This window comes from Balaenoptera borealis, assembly GCF_965194805.1.
Source record: "Balaenoptera borealis genome assembly, chromosome: 4".
Taxonomy (NCBI): domain Eukaryota; kingdom Metazoa; phylum Chordata; class Mammalia; order Artiodactyla; family Balaenopteridae; genus Balaenoptera; species Balaenoptera borealis.
The window spans coordinates 79,118,919-79,145,295 of NC_138861.1; the positions used below are offsets into that span (position 1 = coordinate 79,118,919).

General features: G+C 39.0%; 1 protein-coding gene and 1 pseudogene across 10 annotated transcripts in view; one reads left to right on the forward strand and one right to left on the reverse strand.

Annotated features, from left to right (window-relative positions):
• The window catches only part of TEC (tec protein tyrosine kinase), a 150,044-nt gene that overhangs the window by 58,551 nt on the left and 65,116 nt on the right, over positions 1-26,377 (forward strand). The gene's annotated exons all lie outside the window — the stretch shown is intronic.
• Positions 1,699-24,462, reverse strand: LOC309628486 (small ribosomal subunit protein eS8 pseudogene; annotated as a pseudogene). The gene is made up of 3 exons: positions 24,276-24,462; positions 2,270-2,750; positions 1,699-1,916 (listed from the first exon to the last, which is right to left on the reverse strand). The product of its transcript is annotated as a small ribosomal subunit protein eS8 pseudogene (transcript).

The window sequence follows — 26,377 nt, forward strand, 5'->3', positions numbered from 1 at the left end:
GCCCTTTCTGACCACATGCCATTGTCTAGTTGGTTACAGTAGATTGTTGGTGATCTTGATGTTTGATTTTATTTTATTTAATTCTGCTATTTTCCTAGAGCACCTTCCTCAGAAATAGATTTACTCATTTTTATTTTGTTTTTGTTGTGTTTTACTTCCACGAATTTCTCCCACTGATTTCTCTGTATTTTGGTTCCCCCAGTACAGACAGAATGGCATTGCTTCTCGCTGGTGGTCCTCAACTTTGTTAATTTCTGCTGTGGCTTGTCATTGTGACCTTGTCATTGTGGAATTCTGCAGGCTCACTTAATTTAGGACTATAGTCCTTTATCCACCTTCCTAAATCCCCAAAACGCTGAAGACCCAAACTTCAAAAACTCTTTCAGTTGCAAAACCTGACCTTAGATGAAGCTATTTTTAGTCCTTATCTTAGTGTGATTTTGTGTGTGTGTGTGTGTGCAGAATTAGTAATGTGTTTAATTATGTGGGGCTGTCCAGTTCTTGCTGGGAGTGTATATGGTATATGTGCTATATTACATTTATTAAATCTGAAAAATTCAGGATTCCAAAAGGGTTTCAGATAAGACTAGAAATATGAATTATTTTAAAATCTAAAATAAATTTTAAGGGGAAACATTAATAATTTTTTGCTGTATAATAATGATTTGTCATAATTTGAATAATATCATAAGAAAAGAATAGGAATGTAACAGTAAACGTTGGAAAGTGTGGTCCTTTACTAACCAAAAAAAACCCTCAGAAACCTACATTACCTGCTTAGGAACATGGACTGATACAGTTGAAATACATTGCAATTGTTAAGTCACTTTGAAGATGATAAATTGATAATACAAAGATGATACAAAGTTAAAAGTGCCCTAATTGCTTTAGCTTAAGCAGAATAAAGAGAACAGTGGAAACCCTCTTATTTGAGAACCTGACCCACTCACTGTCTTTCCTGGCAGCAGCCTCCGCCACCATGAGAACCAGAAAGGACAGAATGAAGAGGTTGTCACAACATGTAACAGCCCAGCCTCTGACACTTAGCATTGATTTACTGTATAGCACAGGGAATTATACCCGATATCTTGTAATAACTTATAATGGAATATAATCTGCAAGAAACCTGAATCACTGTGCTGTACACCTGAAACTTATACAATATTGTAAATCAACTATACTTCAATTGAAAAAAAAAGAAAAAAAAAAGAAGACTCCATCTCCTTTCTGGCTACTGCTGACTGGCCCAGGAAGCCTAGTCCTGTTAGCTAGTCCTGCCTGAACCCCCCTCCTCCCATGATCTGGGCATTTTGATCCCTCCTGGATTCTTTTCTCGGGGACTGATGTTCATTGGCAAACTTATGACCCTCAGTTGGAAATATGGTTGCAGATTTGTTTGCCTCCCACAGTTAAAAAGAAATAGTTACCTATATTAAAAAGTCAGGAATTTTAAGATGAGAATCTGAATTCTTGAGACAATAAAAGTTCTGATAGTACTAGGCTGAATTCCTTCTTGACAGCTCTCAGCCTAGCTCCTAGGTAAGCCCAGTAGCACTTCACTGTTATGTTTCTTCCCTGTTTGGGTTAATCTGCCCAGTTCTCTGTTTTCCTTGGAAAAATGTTCTTGTTTTCATCTCCCTCGCCCTAGAAGCTGTGATCTGAAAAGGGCTGTAATGTGGGTAACCCACTTTTTTTAGAACAATAAACACCTTTATTATATGAGCTAAGATAGGAGGGAAGAGGATTTATTTGCCTTTCTGGGCCTTGACTTTCCTCAGATAGAACTCCAGCTCCTTTCCCTCTAGCACGTAGTGATGTGCTCAGCCACGCTGGCCTGCTCTTGAAGTGATGCACGCAAGAAGCTTGTCCTGCTGGAACTGCTCCTCTAGAAGACTGCTGATTTTGGCATTCTTTTTCTTTTCATTCACTCATTCATTCATTTATTTTTGCCTGCGTTGGGTCTTCGTTGCTGCCCGAGGGCTTTCTCTAGTTGCAGCGAGCAGGGGCTACTCTTCACTGCGGTGCACAGGCTTCTCATTGTGGTGGCTTCTCTCGTTGCGGAGCACGGGCTGTAGGCATGCGGGCTTCAGTAGTTGTGGCACGGGGGCTCAGTAGTTGTGGCTTGCGGGCTCTAGAGCGGAGGCTCAGTAGTTGTGGTGCACGGGCTTAGTTGCTCTGCGGCATGTGGGATCTTCCTGGACCAGGGCTCGAACCTGTGTCCCCTGCATTGGCAGGTGGATTCTTAACCACTGCGCCACCAGGGAAGCCCCCTTTCATCATATTTCTTCTGAATATTCTTTGATCGTTTTTTGTTTAAAATCTCTTCCTCCTCAGGAGTCAGCTTGGCCCCCTTCTTGCGGCCCAGGGGCAGTGCACAGTGGGACTTGTACCACTGTCGGTACGGTGTGCTGTCAATGAGCATGATGCAGTTCTTCACCAGGGTCTTGGTACGGACCAGTTTGTTGTTGGATCCATTGTAGACAACATCAATGATCCTTGTCTTGCGTGTACAACACTCCGAGCCCCAGGAGAAGTTCCCCACATCCAGCCTCAAAGCCCGGTACTTCTTGTTGCCCCTCCTTGCACGTGGACTGTGTGTATGCGGCGGGGTCCAATCTTGGTGTTGGCAGCGGGGCGTTCCAGCTCATACTTCCACTTCCTGTGGTAGGGCTTTCTCTTGTCCCCGGTCTTGCGGCTCTTGTGCCAGTTGTCCCGAGAGATGCCTACATGTGGAAGCAGGGGGCAGGAGCCTCAGCCAGGGAGCCCGGGGCCGGGCCCTGCCAGCCCAGCGCACTGTGCCCAGAATCAACAGGTATTAAAAAAAAATATTTTGTTAAAAGTGTAAGACTCTAAGTGGATTAGAAAAACCATGGGAGCCATTCTGCGGTAGCCCCAGAGATATTTATTTTAGTTGTTCATAGTTCTGTTTTTAAAAGAAATACTGGGTAGGCTACTGATTGATCTAGTAGCTATGATTCCTAGTTTCTTTGTAGCAATTCAGTGACATTCATCCTTTATTAAACTCGCAGTTAATCACAGAGTCAGACATCAATCTTTTCCTGGTTCTCTGGACCCCAGCTCCTTCAATAGGATGGCAATAAGCTTTTTACTGAAAATTTTCCTATTAAGTACAGTTTATTGTACTTTTCAAAGTATGCTAAGAAATTCTGTTCTAGATGATGAGAAATTCAGTCAAGCTGTTTCTTCCAAGTCTCATGTTGTAAAACTTGTGTTTCAGTTTCTGCTGTGGGCCATTCTTTGGTTTGTCCTCCTTGCTCTTTCTCAACTAGCTTATGTTTCTGCATCTTCTAGTGAACCGATAAAAGACCTTACTGACAATTTATATTGTTTGCTCTTCTTATAATAACAGAACAAAGGACACTGTGCTCTTGCTTTCTGGTCAGGGAACTAAATTACACATGGGTTAGACCACCTGACGTTCTGCTGTAGCCTCCACATGGTTTTGAGATGGAATCCAGGGAAGAACAGGGCTGGAGTTTAATCAGAAAAAAGGCCTGTTAAATAATGGTGAGAAAACAAGGAATGGAGAGATTTTTATATGTTTAGATATTTGAATACAAAAATTTCGAGTAGCATGTAAATCTGCAACTATTGTTAGCTAAGAAATCAGGAAATTTTTATAATTGGACTTTGGTGTTACCAGTTTTGTTGGTTTCTTGTCTGTAATACTCCTCTGTTATGAAAACTGACAATAGTTTATAAGGTTGAGGAATAGGAAGACTCGTTGTGTCAGGGATCCCCAAGGCCACCCCAGGTTCAGTAATTCACTAGGAGAACTCAGGGGACTGAGCACTGAGTTTAACTCACTGCTATGATTTATTTCAGTGAAAGAAGAGAAAGTAAAATTAGCAAGGGAAAAGGTGCCTGGGGCAAGTCTGGAGGAAACCAGGCACAAGCTTGCAAGAGTCCTTTCTCAGCAAAGCCACAAAGGGGGTGTATAATTCCTCCATTACCGAATTGTGACAATTGTGAAATGTTTTCTAACTGGGAACCTCATTAGAAACTCAGTGGCCAAGGTTTTCATTGGAGGCTGGTCACATAGGCACCCTCTGTCTAAGTGTGTACCAAAATTCCAAACTCCAGAAGGAAGGCAGGTGTTCAGCATAAGCCAGGTTGTTTGTACAAACAAGTTAGGCCCAGTGAGCCATTCTTATCAGTGCTGGGAATGGGAGAGCCCTCCACTCCCAAAGTGCAAGTTCCCAGATGCCAGCCAAGGACCAACCTTGTAGGCAGTGTCATAGGCCTGTCATGTTAACTCTTCCCTGCACATTAGTAGTAATTATGATACAAATTATTGAGTACCAAATACAGGCCAGGCACTGTGCTAAAAAAGTACATGCATTATTTTCTTTATTCCTCAAAACGATACTGTATGAAGTCTTATTAGTACCCTCATTTCAAAAATGAGTGATATGAGGCTCAGAAAGTTTAAAAACTTACAAAAGGTCAAATACTAATGAATTGCAGGGCTATTTCTTCAGAGCCTATCTTTGAAACAACCTTGATACTCTGGGGAAAGTTAGGAAAAAAATCTATTAAATCTCTCTATAATACAGATGAAGTTTTATTTTAAAACTTTTGAGGATATTTTTATTACTTTCAGTTATGATTTTTTTTAAAAAATTTCTTTGTGGTAGAAGAAAATTAACGTCAGACAAAACGAGGGTTTTTGTTTGATTGTGCCACTATCTAATTGGACTTTAGAAAACAATGTTCTTCAATTGTTTTTATAGTTTAGAAATTGCTTTCATATAAATATATTGTCTCTTTACACCCTTAACTCCCTTGCCATGACTGTTTCAACCCAACACACATCCAATCTATTTCTAAGTCCTGTGAATTCTCCTTCCCTTCATTACAACCTTATTGCAGCTCCCAACTCCATTCTCTTGGTGGATTACTGCCCTAGTTGATTTTACTTTTGGATCTTCATCTTTCAACTATACAACCATAAGAGGAATTTTTAAAACTTGTAGCTTTGCATCTGCTCTAGGATCAAGTTAAAATTCCTTAGCTTGGAATACAAGGTACTTGATGCCCTTTTTCCTTGTCTTCCCTCTCTCCTTCCTCCATCCCCAGCTGTCTTCTACCTGCAGTTACTCTTTCACATTGTGCCTCTGTTACTATTGTTCAATCAACTTGAAGTGATATATTCCTCTGCCTGCCTACCAGGCTCTGTCTATCTATCCATATCTATTTTATCCATCAGAAATGTGTTGAGTGCCCTAGTAATCACTTACTCATCTTTTCTGACTCAGCTCAATCCCCACCTTCTCTGAAGCCTTTCCTGTATCCCTCCCACCAGTGGTAGAATCCCCAGCCCACCTCAGCCCTTTGTGCCCCGTCCATATTTTTATTGTGACATCTTGGTTGCTTGACTCTATCTACATATCTGTGTCCCCCATTGGACTTTAAGCTCTTTGAGGGCAGGGTTCATAGCTTTTCTATCTTCGTATTTCTGAGAGTTTAGTGCAGAGTTGAGTGCTCAGTACACGTTGGATGGCTGGATGGGTCCAAGGAGACATGGGGAGACCTCAACCCTTAGAAGCAGGCAGGGCAGATTTATCCTATGCAAACATCATGAACAACCAGAAAGTTTGTCATACTGCTAATAAGTAGAAGGGTCAGGATTTGAGCCTTGGTATTCTGACTCTAAGTTCAGTGCTCCTCCTATAATGCTTCCCTTATCCTTTTATTCCAGTTGTACTGAAATCAAACATTCTATGTGATGAGTTGTTTGAAAATTTAACCTTTTACCCAGGTTAACTGTCAGGATGGTGGAGGTAGTTATAAGATGATGGCACGAGTCTCTTGAATATCCTGGGCAACCTCTCATATTTCTCTAAGGCCTTCTGGGTCATATAGAGTTGTTTTCTTTACCACCCCTGGAACCTGGAGACTAGTGATATAGGCATAAGAGCTTATTAAGGTTCTGAAATGATCAGATATTTCTCCCTTAGTTGTATCCCTAGACTAGGTGGACTCCCAGTGGGAAGCATAGGTTTACAGGACCTTTCTAATTGCTACCTGAAGATTTATATCTTATGGCACTTTCTAGGATTCTGGGGGGCGAGTGTGGGGTGGACAAAATGGTTTCTTTTACTATAGGACAATTGGAAGTGTTTGCATCAGACTTTAGAGGTTATCAGACAATTCACTAGCTTGTAAAAAGTGGGACAGCTCTAGATGCTCGGTAGACAGTACAGTGGTTAGTGCACTAGGGCTCTGAAAATTCTCAACTCTATTATCCCATGAAAACTCATTTCCTTTTTGGCAGTTGAGTTTCCTTGTTTCCGAAATAAGGTCGTATCAACTTCCTGTCTTGTGTCTCAGTTTCCTCTCTGGTGTCTCTTTCCCCACTTTTGATTCATATCTGTTTTCTTATTCTACTGTCCTGGATCTGACCTTCCTCATCACTTAAAAGAGCCAAGATGCAGGTCTGAAGTCCTAGGGTCTGATTTACCTTCTTAATTTGTCAAATTATCCATTTTCATTTAATAATGTTCACTGTTTTTTTCCTCTAGGAAGCAGAAACCTATTTAAGATAGAAAAGAGGGAGAATACCATTTGTTCCATCCACACTCCTAAAATATTTTTGTAACTTTTAATTTTGTTATAGTTTCAGACTCACAGAAAAGTTGCAAGAATGGTACAAGGAACTCTCAAGTAACCTTTACTCAGATTCACAAATTACCTGTGGTTGCCCCATTTGCTCTGTCATTCTCTTGGTCTCTTCCTTGGTCTCTTTCTCTTCATATGCATGTTTTCCGAACCATTGGAAAGTAAGCTGTAGACAGTCCCCTTTTGCTGTTAAATAATTCATTGTGTATTGTCTAAAAATAAGGACATTCTCTTTTAGAACCACAGTACAATGATCAAAATCAAGACATGTAACACTGATACAGTAGTATTATGTGGTCCAGAGTCCATAGTCAGATTTCATTCATCATTCCACTGATGTCTTCATAGCTGTTTCTCAACCTCCCCTCCTTGCCCAAATCCAGGATCTAATCCCTGATCACACATTGCATTTAGTAGGTCAAGACATAAGGTTTGGAAATGTCTATGGTGCAGGGAAGAGAAATGTATGGAGGAAATACTGTCCTTTGTCGTTTGTTGTAAAATGCCAACTACATCATGAACACTCAGTGATTGTATATCAGAGTCCGCAAACGTGAAATTGGATTTAAAAATCATTAGAGTTGTTCTCCTACTCTCATTCTCATGGTCCTCATTAGGGGCTGAAGATCACCTTCCTGCGAAATAAGTTATTTTAGCCTGGTCCACTGGGATGAATAGAAATCACTTATTCCTGTTTCCCTTTCTCTCTCCCCCACCTCAATTTTAACTTTTTCTTCTTCTGTGTTAAATAATTATTAGTCATGTAAAGCATTTTTTGGAGAACAGTACAGTATGAGTAATTTCTAATAAATGAAGAGGGAGTTTAATCAAAGGTTTGGTCCTCATGCTACTTAAAAGTAGAAATAATAAAAGGATTCTAGATCTCAAAAAATACTCTTGGATCTGGCTGTGATAGTTGTGGTTTATTCAGTGATTATTTGTATCATGATGAGAGAGACAAAGGCCGTAAGAAAAATCAGCATTTCTGTTCATAAATGGTATTACCTAGTTTATTTTATTCATAAGACTTAGCTCTCGGCAGTTTTTAGTGTTATCAAAAAGTCAAATTTCCATCAGAGTTTTATATAGCTATTTTAGGACTGAATCTATTCAAAAAACTGTGCTGTAGGCACTGAAGGCAGTTATGAAAATAACAATTCCCAGAATGTTTGGGAAATGGCAGTATAGTTGAAATAAACAGTGTTTCCTCCCCACCCCCTTTTCCCACCTGCCTATCTTGAAAGAAACTTGTCTTAATCAGAAGTGCATGTCACTTGTTGAATTGGAAAGAAAAAGAACTGTATCTGACATCAGGATTTTTGTAAGCTGAGTTTTGTTTTTCTCTGCATCGTGAACTGCTGGGCTGGGGATTCTTAGAAATCTTTGAAGCTAGTTCTGTAATTAGTAGTTTCTATTAAGTGTTTGTTGATGAGGATAGGTATGATAGCACTTACCCTGAGGAACAGTTAAAAAAGAGACCAAATTATATGAGTAGAGGAAGCATTGGTGGTAAAAGTGCAGACTATATAGATTTTTGGTGATGGGTGGGGTTGGGGAGGGATTGGGGAAGGTCTCCATTTGGCCATGGGTTGGAGTATGAGCAGTGTTGGGCAGAAAGAGCCCGTTCATACAGTGGGAACATCATGTGCAAAGGCCCTGGGGTGGAAGAGGGCTTGGTGTGTCTGTGAAACTGTTCTGTTCTAGACCTACATAGATTTATATGCTGATAATTACCCATTCATGGGGATGATTATTTGTTAGTAATGAAGAAGTCATACAATTTTAGAGCTGGAATGAACTTTAAAGAATAACCTTCAAGTCTTCCACTTGTGGAAACTGAAGATAAAGAAATGATTTGCTCCAGGTCACCCAGTAAGCTGGTTGTTAAGCCTGGACCAAAACTCAGATCAGCCTCTCTGATTGCACTGCCTTTGTTTTGGAAAGGATGAGTTTGGGTTGCCCAGGTAGGTGAGGGCACTTACACAGCTTAAATAATATGGTTGTTCACAGAATGGACTCCATCTAGTGACTATTCAGACCCCTTTGCTTGAAAATACTTGTCACTTTTTTGCCTTTGAAGCTTTGCTCTTGCTGTGCCTAACAGTTGTCCTTCTGTTCATCCAATTCCCATCTCAAGTCCTCTGTTTTTCTTTAAATTTGAAAAAATTTTATTTTTTTTTTTAAATTGAAGTATAGATTTACAATGTTGTGTTAGTTTCTGGTGTATAGCAGAGTGATTCAGTCGTGTGTGTTTGTATGTATATATGTATCCTTTTTCAAATTCTTTTTCATTATAGGTTATTATAAGATATTGAATATACTTCCCTGTGCTATACAGTAGGACCTTGTTGTTTATCTATTTTATGTAAAGTAGTGTGTATCTGTTAATCCCAAGCTGTTTCTGTTTTGTAAATAAGTTCATTTGTATCATTTTTTTAGATTCCATATAGAGGTGATATCATATGATGTTTGTTTTTCTCTGTCTGACTTAAGTGAGAGACCTTGCTCACCTTCCTACCCCCCAGTTGTAAATGCCAGCCCCTTCAGAATTACTGTTAAATTTATATGTATTATTATTGTTATTGCCTCTTTAAAATCACCAACTACATAATAATCTCCTTGAAGGCGGAGGTTGTTGCCTTCTAATTTCAACATATCACACAATATCTTGTACCCGTTGCCTGCTCAAAAAAGTTTCTGTTGGTAATAATTACAATAGTGATGATCAGTTAGTATTTCAAGTAAGCAAAAAGATCTTTAGAGACATTGTAATAGTTATTTCCCATGCAATTTTGTTCCATTTTAGTTGTTGAGAAGATGCCTTATTTAAATTTAGAATCAAAACTATGTTTTTATTTAGTATTTATTAGTATTAATCTCTCCCCCAAACTAAAATGTGGACATTATTGTAAACAGCCAGAGTATGAACTGTCAGAAGAAATCACATGGCCATTTGAGAAAGTGAAACTACATTTTGAGTTGTTTCTAAATCCATTTAGAACATGGTTTAGCCACTGGTTGATGCTGGTCAGGTACACGTAGAGAATCACCTATAGAAGGGCACTTAGAAACACCTGGGTTATTCAGTAATTAATTCCTTGACTCTCTTAAGAGAACTCTTGATGTTATTAGCCTTTGGGTTTTGTGACTATACTGTACTTCTGAGATAAATATTATCTCATGATGGCTTGATGATTGCTACTTCAGATAATTAAAAACATTGTTATAGTCTTCTTATCAAAGCTCTTCATGTACCTTTTTTATTTTTTATCTTAGAGAACTGCCTATAATATTTGCATGATACCACATTGGTAAACACCTGAATTGAAAAATTGCACAAAGTATGTGCAATATAGTTGTTAAATAAAATTAAATGAGTAAGCAAGAGACTTAAATGAAATCTCTAGTGATTTTTAATAGACTGCGAGAAAGGAGTCCCCCCCACCCCATCATCTTAGTTGTATGTGAAGACTTTTGGAAAAGTTCTGTCTTTATTCCAAGTAATCACATAGGTATAGCTGTTCCTTAGTTTTATTTGCCACAGCAAAAAGTAAGATGGATAGGTGCAATTCCCTGCTCATGAGATTGTAACATGTGAATTTTTCTCCTTTTAGGGGAATATATATATGTAGAATATTAATATTTATTTCATCTATATATATTTCCTGGCAAAAGAGAGTCTATGCACTTATTTGTTATATGGGACTCAGCTCATTTGTTTTCATTCATTCATCATTTGTACAGAAAAGATTTAGTGAGTATGTACAGTATGGTAGGGATGGAGGAATTCAAAGATGAATGATTCTGGTTTTGTTAAGCTTACAGTCTGATTACGTTATACTTCTGCCTTTCTGGATTCAAAATGGCAAACTTTCCTATACTGCATCCAGTCTGTTTTGAAGGGGGCCTCTTGAGACCTGGAGTTATCCTTGTGTGCCACTGTTGTTTGCACTCACCCATGCTTTTCTGGATTACCTGGGAGTCTTAACTTTCCTGGCCCTTGGGTTTCCCTCTGCTCCTAGACTTTACATAGCATAGAGTTCACAAAAGTACAGGGGTTTTGCGTACATACTTGCAATGCTCTGTTCTCCGTGGCATCTCCATAAAGTGTATCTGTAGATAACCAACACATTTGCCCACCATCTACTTCACAGGTGAAGACACTGGGGAACAAACAACTGAGTCAGGTACCTTCTCTGAAGTGACGTCCCATTTGACTAGCTGAACCAAGATGTCTTATCTTTCTGGCTAGCGTGCTGTTAAACCACACTGTGCTAGTTGAAGGAAGGGGGACTTCCTTCAACAGTGTGTTCACTGACCACCTCTATATATACATTTCCTTCCTCCTTCCATTCTTTAGCTTTATATATAAGACCTTAGAAAGGGTGTTCTTTTAGCACTTGTTGATTTGTGTTTGTTTTTTCCTCACTGCACCCCTGTGAGGTGGTGGGAGTTCTATGCATTTCAGTAAATTAGAGTTGTCCAGAAAAGAGACCAACGGAAAGAACATATTACTGTGAATGCTTACGTGAAAGAAACTGAAAGGGTTATACTGAAGTTGTAACTCTTAAAAACTTTAAAATGGGTTTGGTTAAATAGTTCATTTCATAAATACTTTAAATGATTCTTTGCAGAGAAAACTCACAGGTAACTTAATTAAAGATGAATTTATTCACATTCATAGTCTGTCCCAACAAGTAGAGAAAAATGTCACAGTTGAAGAGAATCCCTACAATCTACTGCAGTAATTAGTTCAACACTTTTCAAAATAGTAAATAAGTAAGTTAAACACTTACTAAAATAGTAAAGTAAACTGATTTTTAGGTTAACTCAGTTCTGACTAGGATTGATTACAGTATAATATCAAAAAAAGGGTAGAGACTTGAATTTTCTGGAAAAAGATGAGTAGCTTGATGCTGAAGATCAAATATGTAATTCAGAACTTATTTTTGAAATAAGTTTTATATTTTAAGTTTTTATATTTTTAAAAAATTTATTTATTTATTTTTTGGCTGCATTGGGTCTTCGTTGCTCCGTGTGGGCTTTCTCTAGTTGTGGCGAGTGGGAGCTACTCTTCATTGCGGTGTGCGGGCTTCTCATTGCGATGGCTTCTCTTGTTGTGGAGCACGGGGTCTAGGCGCGCGTGCTTCAGTGGTTGTGGCACAGGGGCTCAGTAGTTGTGGCTCGCGGGCTTTAGAGGGCAGGCTCAGTAGTTGTGGCACACGGGCTTAGTTGCTCCACGGCATGTGGGATCTTCCCGGACCAGGGCTCAAACCCGTGTCCCCTGCATTGGCAGGTGGATTTTTAACCACTGTGCCATCAGGGAAGCCCCAGAACTTGTTTTTAAACAGGGTCATTCTTTTATTTTCAGACGTCACACTTAATCACTTTCTAAGGATAGGTGTTATGACTAAAGTATGTGTAGGAAACAAGACCAATTTCCATTGGATGAGATAATGTGTTTCTTGAGGTTCTAGAGTGAGCTTAACAGGAGTTTTCTATTCCTTCTTCATTATACGGAACTTCTGTTGTGGTCTGAGGTCCATCTCTGAGTTAATCGAATTCCTGTGAGTTAGAGAGTAGACTGTGGACTTTGGAGCCAAATCATCTGGGTTCAAATCCTAAATTTGTTACTTATTAGCTGTGTGACCTTGGTCAAATTACTTAATCTCTCTGTGCCTTATTTTCCTCATCTTTAAACTGGGGCAAATAATAGTACTTCCCTCACAGGTTTTTGTCCGGAGTAAATGGATCCCTATATATGAAGTAGTTAGGACAGTTCCTAGCATATAGTAAGTGGCATTGTAAGTATCAGTGGTTATTATTATAAGTAGCTTCCATTGTCACCCACTTTTGTCTTTTTTGTATAACGTGTTTCAGAGTTTCTGCTCTTGCATCTGGCTTTTCCCAGATATAGACATTTTTTGCAATAAGCATAACCGTTTCATTCTCCTAGTAAGTCACTAATCACAGGTGATTCGTTCTTTAAATTGATCTTTGCTGCTTGTGGTCCAGTTACACTGTGGAGCTCTGGTTACTGGTGGAAATGCATACCTTGGGGTAGGGCTAGTTCTCATTTTTGGCACCTCTGAGCCTGTTTTGGTGGAACTCTCATTGGGTCTGCTCTGGATGTTTCTCTCTGGATGTTTGTCTGTGAGCACATGACAGGGTGCTGATTGCGATAAATGTGTGCTGTTCAGTTTTACATTTCGTAACATCAAAGGTGGATCTACTAGTAAGCATTAGAGCCTTTCAATTCCGTAGCCCTTTCTAAGGCCCCTGGAAGGGTCCTAGCGCTTTCACATTCATGATTTTGCACTGAAAAAAAGAGAGTCTTCTCCCCAAAGTGTGTAAGCCTCAGGCCACTCAAAACCTGGATCTGTCTCTGCAGAGCATGTGAGACTCTATTTGTTCTAGTATCTGATAATATCTACAAATTCTGCCAGTGAAATACCCCCAGGCATCTTCACTGTAAAACATCTAAAATATAAGCATATTTATAGTTTATGTTCTTAAAAGTTTTTTTTCTAGAACAAAGTAGTGTATCTACTTTAATCTGTCAAATTTATTTTCCTTTAATAAAAGTTTCAGCGTTGTTATTTTTTATTTATTAATTTAATTTATTTATTTATTTTATTTAATTTTATTTTTTGGCTGTGTTGGGTCTTCATTGCTTCACGTGAGCTTTCTCCCATTGCTGCTAGTGGGGGCTACTCTTCATTGTGGTGCTCGGGCTTCTCATTTGCGGTGGCTTCTCTTGTTGCAGAGCAGGGGCTCTAGGTGCACGGGCTTCACTAGTTGCAGCATGTGGGCTTCAGTAGTTGCGGCGCACGGGCTTAGTTGCTCCGCCATGTGGGATCTTCCCGGACCAGGGATCAAACCTGTGTTCCCTGCGTTGGCAGGCGGAATCCTAACCACTGCACCACCAGGGAAGTCCTCAGTGTTGTTTTTAAAACTCCCATACTTCTCTTGTTAAATGTATTCCTGAGTATATTATAGTTGTAGTTACTCTTGTGAACAGGTGAATTTTCATGATATGTTGTAATTAGATATAGTTGATATATAATCAAGCTCTAGATTTTTATAAATCTATTTTGTAACCAACCAGTATACTATGCTATTTCTAAGTATTATGTATTTTCTAAGTATTACAATTTTCTATTACCTACTTTGCTATAAAAGGGTTGTTTTCTATTAAATTTAATCCAAATAATGAGAAGAAAATAATTTTTAAAAAAATATTAAGAAAAATAAAAGAATTTTAAATTCTAAATGGGAATACTCAAAAGGCCATGTGGAAGCCTGGGAGAGGGCGTTCCAGCAGGGGAATCCAGGAATGTAAGACCCCAAGGGAGGCAGGAGCAGCAAAGAGGCTGAGGGGCTGAAGTGGAGTGGGATGGGGCGTAGTGGGGGATGTGGCTGGAGACCTGGGCAAGATCCTGCATGGATCATTGTGGACCATGGAAAAGACTTCGGATTTTTTTTTTTTTAATTTTTATTAAAACAATTTTAAAAAAATGTGATACGAAGATTTTGGAGGGTTAGGGGTGGGGAGTGACAAAGTTTGGCTCTTACATTCATGCACGTTAAGATGCTGGGACACAGTAGAACATGAATTGGCAGTTAGAAGGTGTGAGGTTTAGTTCTGGCTCTGCTAGCCAGTGTGATCTTTTTTTTTTTTTTAAACATCTTTATTGGAGTATAATTGCTTTACAAAGGTGTGTTAGTTTCTGCTGTATAACAAAGTGAATCAGCTCTACATATACATATATCCCCATATCTCCTCCCTCTTGCGTCTCCCTCCCACCCTCCCTATCCCACCCCTCTAGGTGGTCACAAAGTACTGAGCTGATCTCCCTGTGCTATGCGGCTGCTTCCCACTAGCTATCTATTTTACATTTGATAGTGTATATATGTCCATGCCAATCTCTCACTTCGTCCCAGCTTACCCTTCCCCCTCCCTGTGTCCTCAAGTCCATTCTCTGTGTCTGCATGTTTATTCCTGTCCTGCCCCTAGGTTCTTCTTAAACATTTTTTTTTTTTTTTAGATTCCATATATATGTGTTAGCATACGGTATTTGCTTTTCTCTTTCTGACTTACTTCACTCTGTATGACAGTCTCTAGATCCATCCATCTCACTGCAAATAACTCAATTTCGTTTCTTTTTATGGCCGAGTAATATTCCATTGTATATATGTGCCACATCTTCTTTATCCATTCATCTGTCGATGGACACTTAGGTTGCTTCCATGTCCAGGCTACTGTAAATAGTGCTGCGATGAACATTGTGGTACATGACTCTTTTTGAATTATTGTTTTCTCAGGGTATATGCCCAGTAGTGGGATTGCTGGGTCGTATGGTAGTTCTATTTTTAGTTTTTTAAGGAACCTCCATACTGTTCTCCGTAGTGGCTGTATCAATTTACATTCCCACCAACAGTGCAAGAGGGTTCCCTTTTCTCCACACCCTCTCCAGCATTTATTGTTTGTAGATTTTTTGATGATGGCCATTCTGATCGGTGTGAGGTGATACCTCATTGTGGTTTTGATTTTCATTTCTCTAATGATTAGTGATGTTGAGCATCCTTTCATGTGTTTGTTGGCAATCTGTATATCTTCTTTGGAGAAATGTCTAGTTAGGTCTTCTGCCCATTTTTGGATTGGGTTGCTTGTTTTTTTGATATGGAGCTGCATGAGCTGCTTGTAAATTTTGGAGATTAATCCTTTGTCAGTTGCTTCATTTGCAAATATTTTCTCCCATTCTGAGGGTTGTCTTTTCGTCTTGTTCATGGTTTCCTTTATTGTGTAAAAGCTTTTAAGTTTCATTAGGTCCCATTTGTTTATTTTTGTTTTTATTTCCATTTCTCTAGGAGGTGGGTCAAAAAGGATCTTGCTGTGATTTATGTCATAGAATGTTCTGCCTATGTTTCCCTCTAAGAGTTTTACAGTGCCTGGCCTTACATTTAGGTCTTTAATCCATTTTGAGTTTATGTTTGTGTATGGTGTTAGGGAGTGTTCTAATTTCATTCTTTTACATGTAGCTGTCCAGTTTTCCCAGCACCACTTATTGAAGAGGCTGTCTTTTCTCCATTGTATATTCTTGCCTCCTTTATCAAAAATAAGGTGACCATATGTGCTTGGGTTTATCTCTGGGCTTTCTATCCTGTTCCATTGATCTATATTTCTGTTTTTGTGCCAGTACCATACTGTCTGATTATTGTACCTTTGTAGTATAGTCTGAAGTCCAGGAGCCTGATTCCTCCAGCTCCGTTTTTCTTTCTCAAGATTGCTTTGGCTATTCGGGGTCTTTTGTGTTTCGACACAAATTGAAATTTTTTGTTCTAGTTCTGTGAAAAATGCCATTGGTAGTTTGATAGGGATTGCATTGAATCTGTAGATTGCTTTGAGTAGTATAGTCATTTTCACAATGTTGATTCTTCCAATCCAAGAACATGGTATATCTCTCCATCTGTTGGTATCATCTTTAATTTCTTTCATCAGTGTCTTATAGTTTTCTGCGTACAGGTCTTTTGTCTCCTTAGGTAGGTTTATTCCTAGGTATTTTATTCTTTTTGTTGCAGTGGTACATGGGAGTGTTTCCTTAATTTCTCTTTCAGATTTTTCATCATTAGTGTATAGCAATGCAATAGGAATGCAAGAGATTTCTGTGCATTAATTTCGTATCCTGCTACTTTACCAGATTCATTGATTAGCTCTAGTAGTTTTCTGGTAGAGTCTTTAGGATTCTCTATGTATAGTATCATTTCATCTGCCAACAGTGACAGCTTTAACTTCTTCTTTTCCGATTTGGATTCCTTTTATTTCTTTTTCTTCTCTGATTGCTGTGGCTAAAACTTCCAAAACTATGTTGAATAATAGTGGTGAGAATGGGCAACCTTGTCTTTTTCCTGATCTTAGTGGAAATAGTTTCAGTTTTTCACCATTGAGAATAATGTTGGCTGTGGGTTTGTCATATATGGCCTTTACTATGTTGAGGTAAGTTCCGTCTATGCCTACTTTCTGGAGGGTTTTTTTTATCATAAATGGGTGTTGAATTTTGTTGAAAGCTTTGTCTGCATCTATTGAGGTGATCTTATGGTTTCTATCCTTCAATTTGTTTATATGGTCTTTCACACTGACAGATTTGCGTGTATTGAAGAATCCTTGCATTCCTGAGATAAACCCCACTTGGTCATGGTGTATGATCCTTTTAACGTGCTGTGGGATTCTGTTTGCTAGTTTTTGTTGAGGATTTTTGCATCTATGTTCATCAGTGATATTGGCCTGTAGTTTCTTTCTTTGTGACATCTTTGTCTGGTTTTGGTATCACGGTGATGGTGGTTTCATACAATGAGTCTGGGAGCGTCCCTTCCTCTGCTATATTTTGGAAGAGTTTGAGAAGGATGGGTGTTAGCTCTTCTCTAAATGTTTGATAGAATTCACCTGTGAAGCCATCTGATCCTGGGCTTTTGTTTGTTGGAAGATTTTTAATCACAGTCTCAATTTTAGTGCTTGTGATTGGTCTGTTTATATTTTCTGTTTCTTCCTGGTTCAGTTTCAGAAGGTTGTGCTTTTCTAAGAATTTGTCCATTTCTTCCAGGTTGTCCATTTTATTGGCATACAGTTGCTTGTAGTAATCTCATGATCCTTTGTATTTTTACAGTGTTGGTTGTTACTTCTTCTTTTACATTTCTAATTCTATTGATTTAAGTCTTCTCCCTTTTTTTCTTGATGAGTCTGGCTAATGGTTTATCAATTTTGTTTATCTTCTCAAAGAACCAGCTTTTAGTTTTATTGATCTTTGCTATTGTTTTCTTCATTTCTTTTTCATTTACTTCTGATCTGATCTCTATGATTTCTTTCCTTCTGCTAACTTTGGGGTTTTTTTGTTCTTTCTCTAATTGATCTAGGTTATGTTAGGTTGTTTATTTGAGATGTTTCTTGTTTCTTGAGGTAGGATTGTATTGCTATAAACTTCTCTCTTAGAACTGCTTTTGCTGCATCCCATAGGTTTTGGATTGTCGTATTTTCATTGTCATTTGTTTCTAGGTATTTTTTGATTTCCTCTTTGATTTCTTCAGTGATCTCTTGGTTATTAAGTAGTGTATTGTTTAGCCTCCATGTGTTTGTATTTTTTACAGATTTTTTTCCTGTAATTGATATCTAGTCTCATAGCGTTGTGGTCAGAAAAGATACTTGATACGATTTCAATTTTCTTAAATTTACCAAGGGATGATTTGTGACCCGATATATGATCTCTGCTGGAGAATGTTCCGTGAGCACTTGAGAAGAAAGTGTATTCTGGTGTTTTTGGATGGAATGTCCTATAAATATCAATTAAGTCCATCTTGTTTAATGTATCATTTAAAGCTTGTGTTTCCTTATTTATTTTCATTTTGGATGATCTGTCCATTGGTGAAAGTGGGTGTTAAAGTCCCCTACTTTGATTGTGTTACTGTCGATTTCCCCTTTTATGGCTGTTAGCTTTTGCCTTATGTACTGAAGTGCTCCTATGTTGGGTGCATAAATATTTACAATTGTTATATCTTCTTCTTGGATTGATCCCTTGATCATTATGTAGTGTCCTTCTTTGTCTCTTGTAATAGTCTTTATTTTAAAGTCTATTTTGTCTTATATGAGAATTGCTACTCTAGCTTTCTTTTGATTTCCATTTGCATGGAATATCTTTTTCCATCCCCTCACTTTCAGTCCTTATGTGTCCCTAGGTCTGAAGTGGGTGTCTTGTAGACAGCATATATATGGGTCTTGTTTTTGTATCCATTCAGCCAGTCTATGTCTTTTGGTTGGAGCATTTAATCCATTAACATTTAAGGTAATTATCGATATGTATGTTCCTATTACCATTCTCTTAATTGTTTTGTTTTTGTTATTGTAGGTCTTTTCCTTCTCTTGTGTTTCCTGCCTAGAGAAGTTCCTTTAGCATTTGTTGTAAAGCTTGTTTGGTGGAGCTGAATTCTCTTAGCTTTTGCTTGTCTGTAAAAGTTTTAATTTCTCTGTCAAATCTGAATGAGATCCTTGCTGGGTAGAGTAATCTTGGTTGTAGGTTTTCCCCTTTCATCACCTTAAATATGTCCTGCCACTCCCTTCTGGTTTGTAGAGTTTCTGCTGAAAGATCAGCTGTTAACCTTATGGGGATTCCCTTGTATGTTATTTGTTGCTTTTCCCTTGCTGCTTTTAATATTTTTTCTTTGTATCTAATTTTTGATAGCTTGATTAATACGTTTCTTGACATGTCTCTCCATGGATTTATCCTGTATGGGACTCTCTGTGCTTCCTGGACTTGATTAACTATTTCCTTTCCCATATTAGGGAAGTTTTCAACTATAATCTCTACAAATATTTTCTCAATCCCTTTCTTTCTCTCTTCTTCTTCTGGGACCCCTATAATTCGAATTGTTGGTGTGTTTAATGTTGGCCCAGAGGTCTCTGAGAATGTTGTCAATTCTTTTCATTCCTTTTTCTTTAGTTTGCACTGTAGTAGTTATTTCCACTATTTTATCTTCCAGGTCACTTATCCGTTCTTCTGCCTCAGTTATTCTACTATTGATTCCTTCTAGATAATTTTTAATTTTATTTATTGTGTTGTACATCATTGTTTGTTTGCTCTTTAGTTCTTCTGGGTCCTTGTTAAATGTTTCTTGTATTTTCTCCATTCTATTTCCAAGATTTTGGATCATCTTTAGTATCATTACTCTGAATTCTTTTTCAGGTAGACTGACAATTCCTCTTCATTTGTTTGGTCTGGTGGGTTTTTACCTTGCTCCTTCATCTGCTGTGTGTTTCTCTGTCTTCTCATTTTGCTTAACTTACTGTGTTTGGGGCTCCTTTTTGCAGGCCGCAGGTTTGTAGTTCCCGTTGTTTTTGGTGTCTTCCCCCAGTGGCTAAGGTTGGTTCAGTGGGTTGTGTAGGCTTCATGGTGGAGGGGACTAGTGCCTGTATTCTTGTGGATGAGGCTGGATCTTGTCTTTCTGGTGCGCAGGACCACATCCAGTGGTATGTTTTGGGGTGTCTGTGACCTTATTATGATTTTAGGCAGCCTCTGTGCTAATGGGTGGGTTTGTGTTCCTGTCTTGCTAGTTGTTTGGCATAGGGTGTCCAGCACTGTAGCTTGCTGGTCATTGAGTGGAGCTGGGTCTTAGCGTTGAGATGGAGATCTCTGGGAGAGCTTTCGCCATTTGAAATTATGTGGAGCCGGGAGGTCTCTGGTGGACCAATGTCTCCTAAACTCAGCTCTCCCACCTCAAAGCCACAGGCCTGACACCCGATCAGAGCACCAGGATTCTGTCAACCACATGGCTTAGAAGAAAAGGGAGGAAAATAAGAAAGAAAGAAAGAAAAAATAAATAAAATAAAGTTATTAAAATAAAAAATAATTATTAAAAATTTTTAAAAAGTAATAAAAAAGAAAGAAAGAAAGAAGAGAGCAACCAAACCAAAAAAGAAATCCACCAATGATAACAAGCACTAAAAAGTATACTAAAAAAAAAAAAAAAAAGGACAGACAGAACCCTAGGACAAACTGTAAAAGGGAAACTATACAGACAAAATCACACAAAGAAGCATACACATACACACTCACAAAAAGAGAAAAGGGAAAAAAATATATATATCGTTGCTCCCAAAGTCCACTGCCTCAATTTTGAGATGATTCGTTGTCTATTCAGGTATTCCACAGATGCAGGGTACATTAAGTTGATGGTGGAGATTTAATCCGCTGCTCCTGAGGCTGCTGGGAGAGACTTCCCTTTCTTTGTTCGCACAGCTCCTGGGGTTCAGCTTTGGATTTGGCCCCGTCTCTGCGTGTAGGTCGCCTGAGGGCATCTGTTCCCTGCTCCGACAGGACGGGGTAAAAGGAGCAGCTGATTAGGGGGCTCTGGCTCACTCAGGCCGGGGGGAGGGAGGGGTACGGATGTGGGGTGAACCTGCGGCAGCAGAGGCCAGTGTGACGCTGCAAAAGCCTGAGGCGCACTGTGTGTTCTCCCCGGGAAGTTGTCCCTGGATCACGGGACCCTGGCAGTGGCAGGCTGCACAGGCTCCTGGGAGGGGACGTGTGGAGAGTGACCTGTGCTCGCACACAGGATTCTTGATGGCTGCAGCAGCAGCCTTAGCGTTTCATGCCCGTCTCTGGTGTCCGCGCTGATCGCCGCAGCTCACGCCCGTCTCTGGAGTTCGTTTAGGCGGTGCTCTGAATCCCCTCTCCTCCCGCACCCTGTAACAATGGTCTCTTGCATCTTAGGCAGGTCCAGGCTTTTTCCCGACTCCGTCCCGGCTGGCTGTGGCACACTAATCCCCTTCAGGCTGTGTTCACGCAGCCAACCCCAGTCCTCTCCCTGGGATCTGACCTCCGAAGCCCGAGCCTCAGCTCCCAGCCCCCACCTGCCCCAGCGGGTGAACAGACAAGCCTCTGGGGCTGCTGAGTGCTGGTCGGCACCGATCCTCTGAGCGGGAATCTCTCCGCTGTGCCCTCCGCATCCCTGTAGCTGCGCTCTCCTCCATGGCTCTGAAGCTTCCCCCCTCTGCCACCCGCAGTCTCCACCAGTGAAGGGACTTTCTAGTGTGTAGAAACTTTTCCTCCTTCACAGCTCCCTCCCAGAGGTGCAGGTCCCGTCCCTATTCTTTAGTCTCTGTTTTTTCTTTTTCCTTTTGCCCTACCCAGGTATGTGGGGAGTTTCTTGCCTTTTGGGAAGTCTGAGGTCTTCTGCCAGCATTCAGTAGGTGTTCTGTAGGAGTTGTTCCACATGTAGATGTATTTCTGAAGTATTTATGGGGATGAAGGTGATCTCCACGTCTTACTCCTCTGCCACCTTGAAGGTCTCCCCCAGTGTGATCTTGAGGAGGTCAGTTATCCAGTTTCTACCCTAAAATGAGGAAATTGGATTATGTGATCAATAGAATCCCTTTCATGGCTAAATATGATTCTCAAGTCTTCAAATAATTATAAACATTCAACATGTATTGGCAGTGGTTGTTGGCTGTGTGGAATAGGAGACCTCCCCGCCACCCCACCTCCCTCACCTTCTGCTCAGTCCTGAGCTTCACCTCTGTCTCTGGGCGCCCAGGTTCTTGTGTGTGTGTAGTGGTGTTACAGTATTTTTTTCAACATGCATTTCCCTGATTACTAAAGAGGATGAGCAAGTCTACCTATTTTCATTGTCTGTTGGCATTTACTCTCTGTTGAGGACCCATTTAGATATTTTTCCTCCATTGTTCTTTTAATTTAATTTAATTTTATTTTATTTTTGGCTGCATTGGGTCTTCGTTGCTGTGCACAGGCTTTCTCTAGTTGCAGCAAGTGGGGCTACTCTTAGTTGTGGTGCATGGTCTTCTCATTGCGATGAGCCATCTCATTGCGATGGCTTCTCTTGTTTTGGAGCACGGGCTCTAGGCGCATGAGTTGTAGCACGTGAGTTGTAGTTCGATAGTTGTAGCACGTGGACTCAGTAGTTGTGGCTCGTGGGCTTTAGAGTGCAGGCTCAGTAGTTGTGGCACACGGGCTTAGTTGCTCCGCGTCATGTGAGATCTTCCCAGACCAGGGCTTGAACCCGTGTCCCCTGCATTGGCAGGTGGATTCTTAACCACTGCGCCACCAGGGAAGCCCCCTCCTTTTTTTAAAATTAGGTTTTCTTCCTTTTAAAATTTATTTCTAAAAGATATAAAATATATATTCTGAATCAAACCCATTATCTGTATATGATTTGCAAATACTTGTTTGTACTTTGTGGCTTGCCTTAACTCTTTTAATGATATCTTTTTTTCTTACTGTGGTAAATACACATAAAGTAAAAGTTACCATTGTAACCATTTTAAAGTGTACAATTCAGTGGCATTACGTATATTAATAATGTGCAAAAACCACACTGTTTAATTCCAGAACTTTTTTTATTACTCTAAACAGAAACTGAGACTGTTCCGTGTGCACTGGAAGAGAATGTGTATTCTGTTGCTTTTCGGGTGGAATGTTTTGTATATATCTGTTAAGTACATCTTGTATAAAGTATCATTTAAGGCAGATTGTTCCTTATTGATTTTCTGTCTCAATGATCTATCCATTGATGTAAGTAGGGTGTTAAAGTCCCCTACTCTTATTGCATTGTTCTCCTTTTAAGTTGGTTACTATTTGCTTTATATTTTTAGGTCCTCCTATGTTGGGTGCATAATTGTCTATGATTCTTCATCTCTTATAACAACTTTTATTTTAAAGTCTATTTTGTATGATATAAGTAAAGCTGCCCAAGTTTTCCTTTGGTTTCCATTTGCATGGAATACCTTTTTCAATCTGTTCACTTTCAGTCTGTGTGTATCCTTACATCTAAAGTGAGTCTCTTGTAGGCAGCATATATTGGGTTGGCCAAAAAGTTCGTTTGGGTTATTCTGTAACATCTTACAGAAAAACCCAAACGAACTTTTTGGCCAACCCAATAGATGGGTCTTTTTTAAAAATCCATTCAACCACTGTATGTCTTTTGATTGGTGAATTCAGTCCATTTACATTTAAAGTAATTATTGATAGGTATGTACTTATTGCCATTTTGTTAATTGTTTTCTGGCTGTTTTTTTAGTTCCTCTGTGTTCCTTTCTTCTCTTGCTCTCTTCCTTTGTGATTTTATGACTTTCTTTAGTGGTATGCCTAGATTCCTTTCTCATTATCTTCTGTGTATTTACTGTAGGTTTTTGCTTTGTGGTTACCATGAGGCTTACATATAACAACTTATATCCGTAACAGTCTATTTTAAGTTAATAAAAACTTAAGTTTAATTGCATTCTAAAGTTGAAGGTTTTTACTCTCTACCCCCAGACTTTTTGTTTGTTGATATTACATTTTACATCTTTGTATCTTGTGTACCCCTTAACTAGTAATTGCAGTCATAGTTATTTTTACTACTTTTGTCTTTTAACCTTCATACTAACTTTATAAGTGATTAATCCACTACCTTTACTATATATTTACCTCTCCCATGAGATTTATTCTTTCGAATATTTTCTTGTTGCTCATTAGTGCCCTTTCTTTCAGCTTAAAGAAATCCCTGTAGAATTCTTATACATCTGATTTAGTGGTGGTGACTCCTTTAGCTTTTGTTTGTCTGGAAAACTCTTTATCTCTCCTTTAATTCTCCTTCAATTCTGAATAACTCTGTTGGGTGAAGTATTCTTGGTTGGAAAGTTTTTTTCTTTAAGCACTTTGGCTGTATTGTGTCACTCCCTTGGGGGCTGCAAAGTTTCTACTGAAAAATCTGCTGATAGTCTTATGAGGGTTCTCTTGTACATAACAAGTTGCTTTCCTCTTGTTGCTTTTGAGATTTTTTCCTTGTCTTTAACTTTTAACATTTTAATTATAGTGTGCCTTGGTGTAGGTCTCTTTGAATTCATCTTATTTGGAACTCTCTGAACTTTCTGGATCTGGATGTCTGTTTCCTTCCCCAGGTTAGGGAAGTTTTTAGCCATTATTTCTTCAAGTAAGATTTCTGCCCCTTTCTCTCTCTCTTTTCCTTCTGGGAGCCATATAATGTGAATGTTAGACTGTCTGCTATTGTTCCATTCATCCTTAAGTTATCATCCATTTTTTCATTTTTTTTTTTTGTTTTGCTGCTCTGGGTGAGTTTCACTGTTTTGCCTTTGCGTTGACTAATTCTTTCTTCTGCTTCATCTAATTTGCTGTTGAATCCCTTTAGTGTAATTTTCAGTTCAGTTATTGTATTCTTTAGCTCTGTGATATCTATTTGGTACTTTCGTATATTTTCCATCTCTTTGTTGAAGTTCACACTGTATTCACTCATTCTTCTCCTCAATTTGGTGAACATCTTTATCACTGTTATTTTGAACTCTTTATCAGGTAAATTACTTATCTTCATTTCATTAAGGTTTCTTCTTCTGAGATTTTATCTTATTCTTTCATTTGGAACATATTCCTATGTTTCTTCATTTTGCTTGACTCTCTGTATGGATTTCTGTGTAGTAACTAAAACAACCACCTCTTCCAGTCTTGAAAGAGTGGCCTCGTGTAGGAGATGAACCTTGTCATTCAACTTTGCCCCAGCTCTTTGTTGTTTCTCAAACCTTTGTGCTTCTCCAAGCAGCCTATTATATTTTTAATAGTGCCAGTATTTGAGGATATGCTGAGACCTGTCAGTGTCCCAAAGGGGAGGATATTCAGCACTTAGATTCAGGCTAATTGGAAGCCAGACTCACAGGTAACAGGTTTTAAAACTATGCAAATATATACAGTTCTATGGGACTGCAAGTGTAAGACCTGCTGGCCATCAGAGCCAGGTGAACTGAAGGTGTCCCCTGGGTGGCAGCTGCAAAAACTGGGGCTCCAGATGAGTATATAAACTATTTTCTGGAGGAAGCCTTTTTCTGGGATAGATCCTCTGTTAGGCCACAAAACAAGTCTTAATAAATTTAAGACAAATGAAATCATATCAAGCATCTTTTCTGATCACAATAGTGTGAACCTAGAAAACAGTTACACAAAGAAAGCTGGAAAATTCACAAATATGTGGAGATTAAACAACATGCTACTGAACAAGCAGTGGGTCAAAAAAGAAATCAAAAGAGAAATCGAAAAATATATTGAGACAAATGAAAATGGAAATATAATATACCAAAATTTATGGAATGCAAAAGCAAAAGCAAAAGCAGTTCTAAGAAGGAAGTTCAGCAATAAATGCCTACCTTAATAAGCAAGAAAAGCCTGAAATAAATAACCTAATTTTATACTTCTAGGAACTAGAAAAAGAAGAACAAACAAAGCCCAAAGTTAGTAGAAGGAAGGAGATAAAGATTTGAGCAAAAATAAATGAAATAGAGACTAAAAAGATAATAGGAAAGATTGATGAAATTAAAGCCAGATCTTTGAAATCCGCCTGCCAATGCAGGGGACATGGGTTCGAGCCCTGGCCTGGGAAGATCCCACATGCCGCGGAGCAACTAAGCCCGCGTGCCACAACTACTGAGGCCTGCGTGCCTAGAGCCCGTGCTCTGCAATAAGAGAAGCCACTGCAATGAGAAGCCTGCACACCACAACTAAGAGTAGCCCCCACTTGCCGCAACCAGAGAAAGCCCGCACGCAGCAACGAAGACCCAACACAGCCAAAAATAAAAATAAATAAAATTATAAAATTTATATAAAATATATATATAAACAAAATTGACAAAACCTTAGTTAGGCTCATCAAGGAAAGAAGAGAGAGGAGATCTTACAACTGATACCACAGAAATACAGAGAAACATAGAGACTACTACAAACAATTACAGACCAACAAATTGGACAATCTAGAAAAAAATGGATAAATTCCTAGAAACATATACCCTACCAAGACTGAATTATGAAGAAATAGAAAACATGAACAGATTATTAAGAAGGAGATTGAATCTTTAATCAAATACCTCCCAACAAACAAAAATCCAGGACCAGATGGCTTCACTGGAAAATTCTACCAAACATTAATAGAAGAATTAATGCTAAACCTTCTCAAACTCTTCTGAAAAATAGAAGAGGAAGGAATTCTTCCAAATGAATTTTACAAGGCCAGCATTACCCCAATATCAAAACCAGACAAGGATGTCACAAGAAAAGAAAATTACAGGCCAATATCCCTGATAACTGCAGATGCAAAAATCCTTAGGCTGTAAGCTCATTGACGTAGGTCTTGGTCATGATTTTTTAAATCTGACACCAAAAGAAAAGGCAACAAAAGCAAAAATAAACAAATG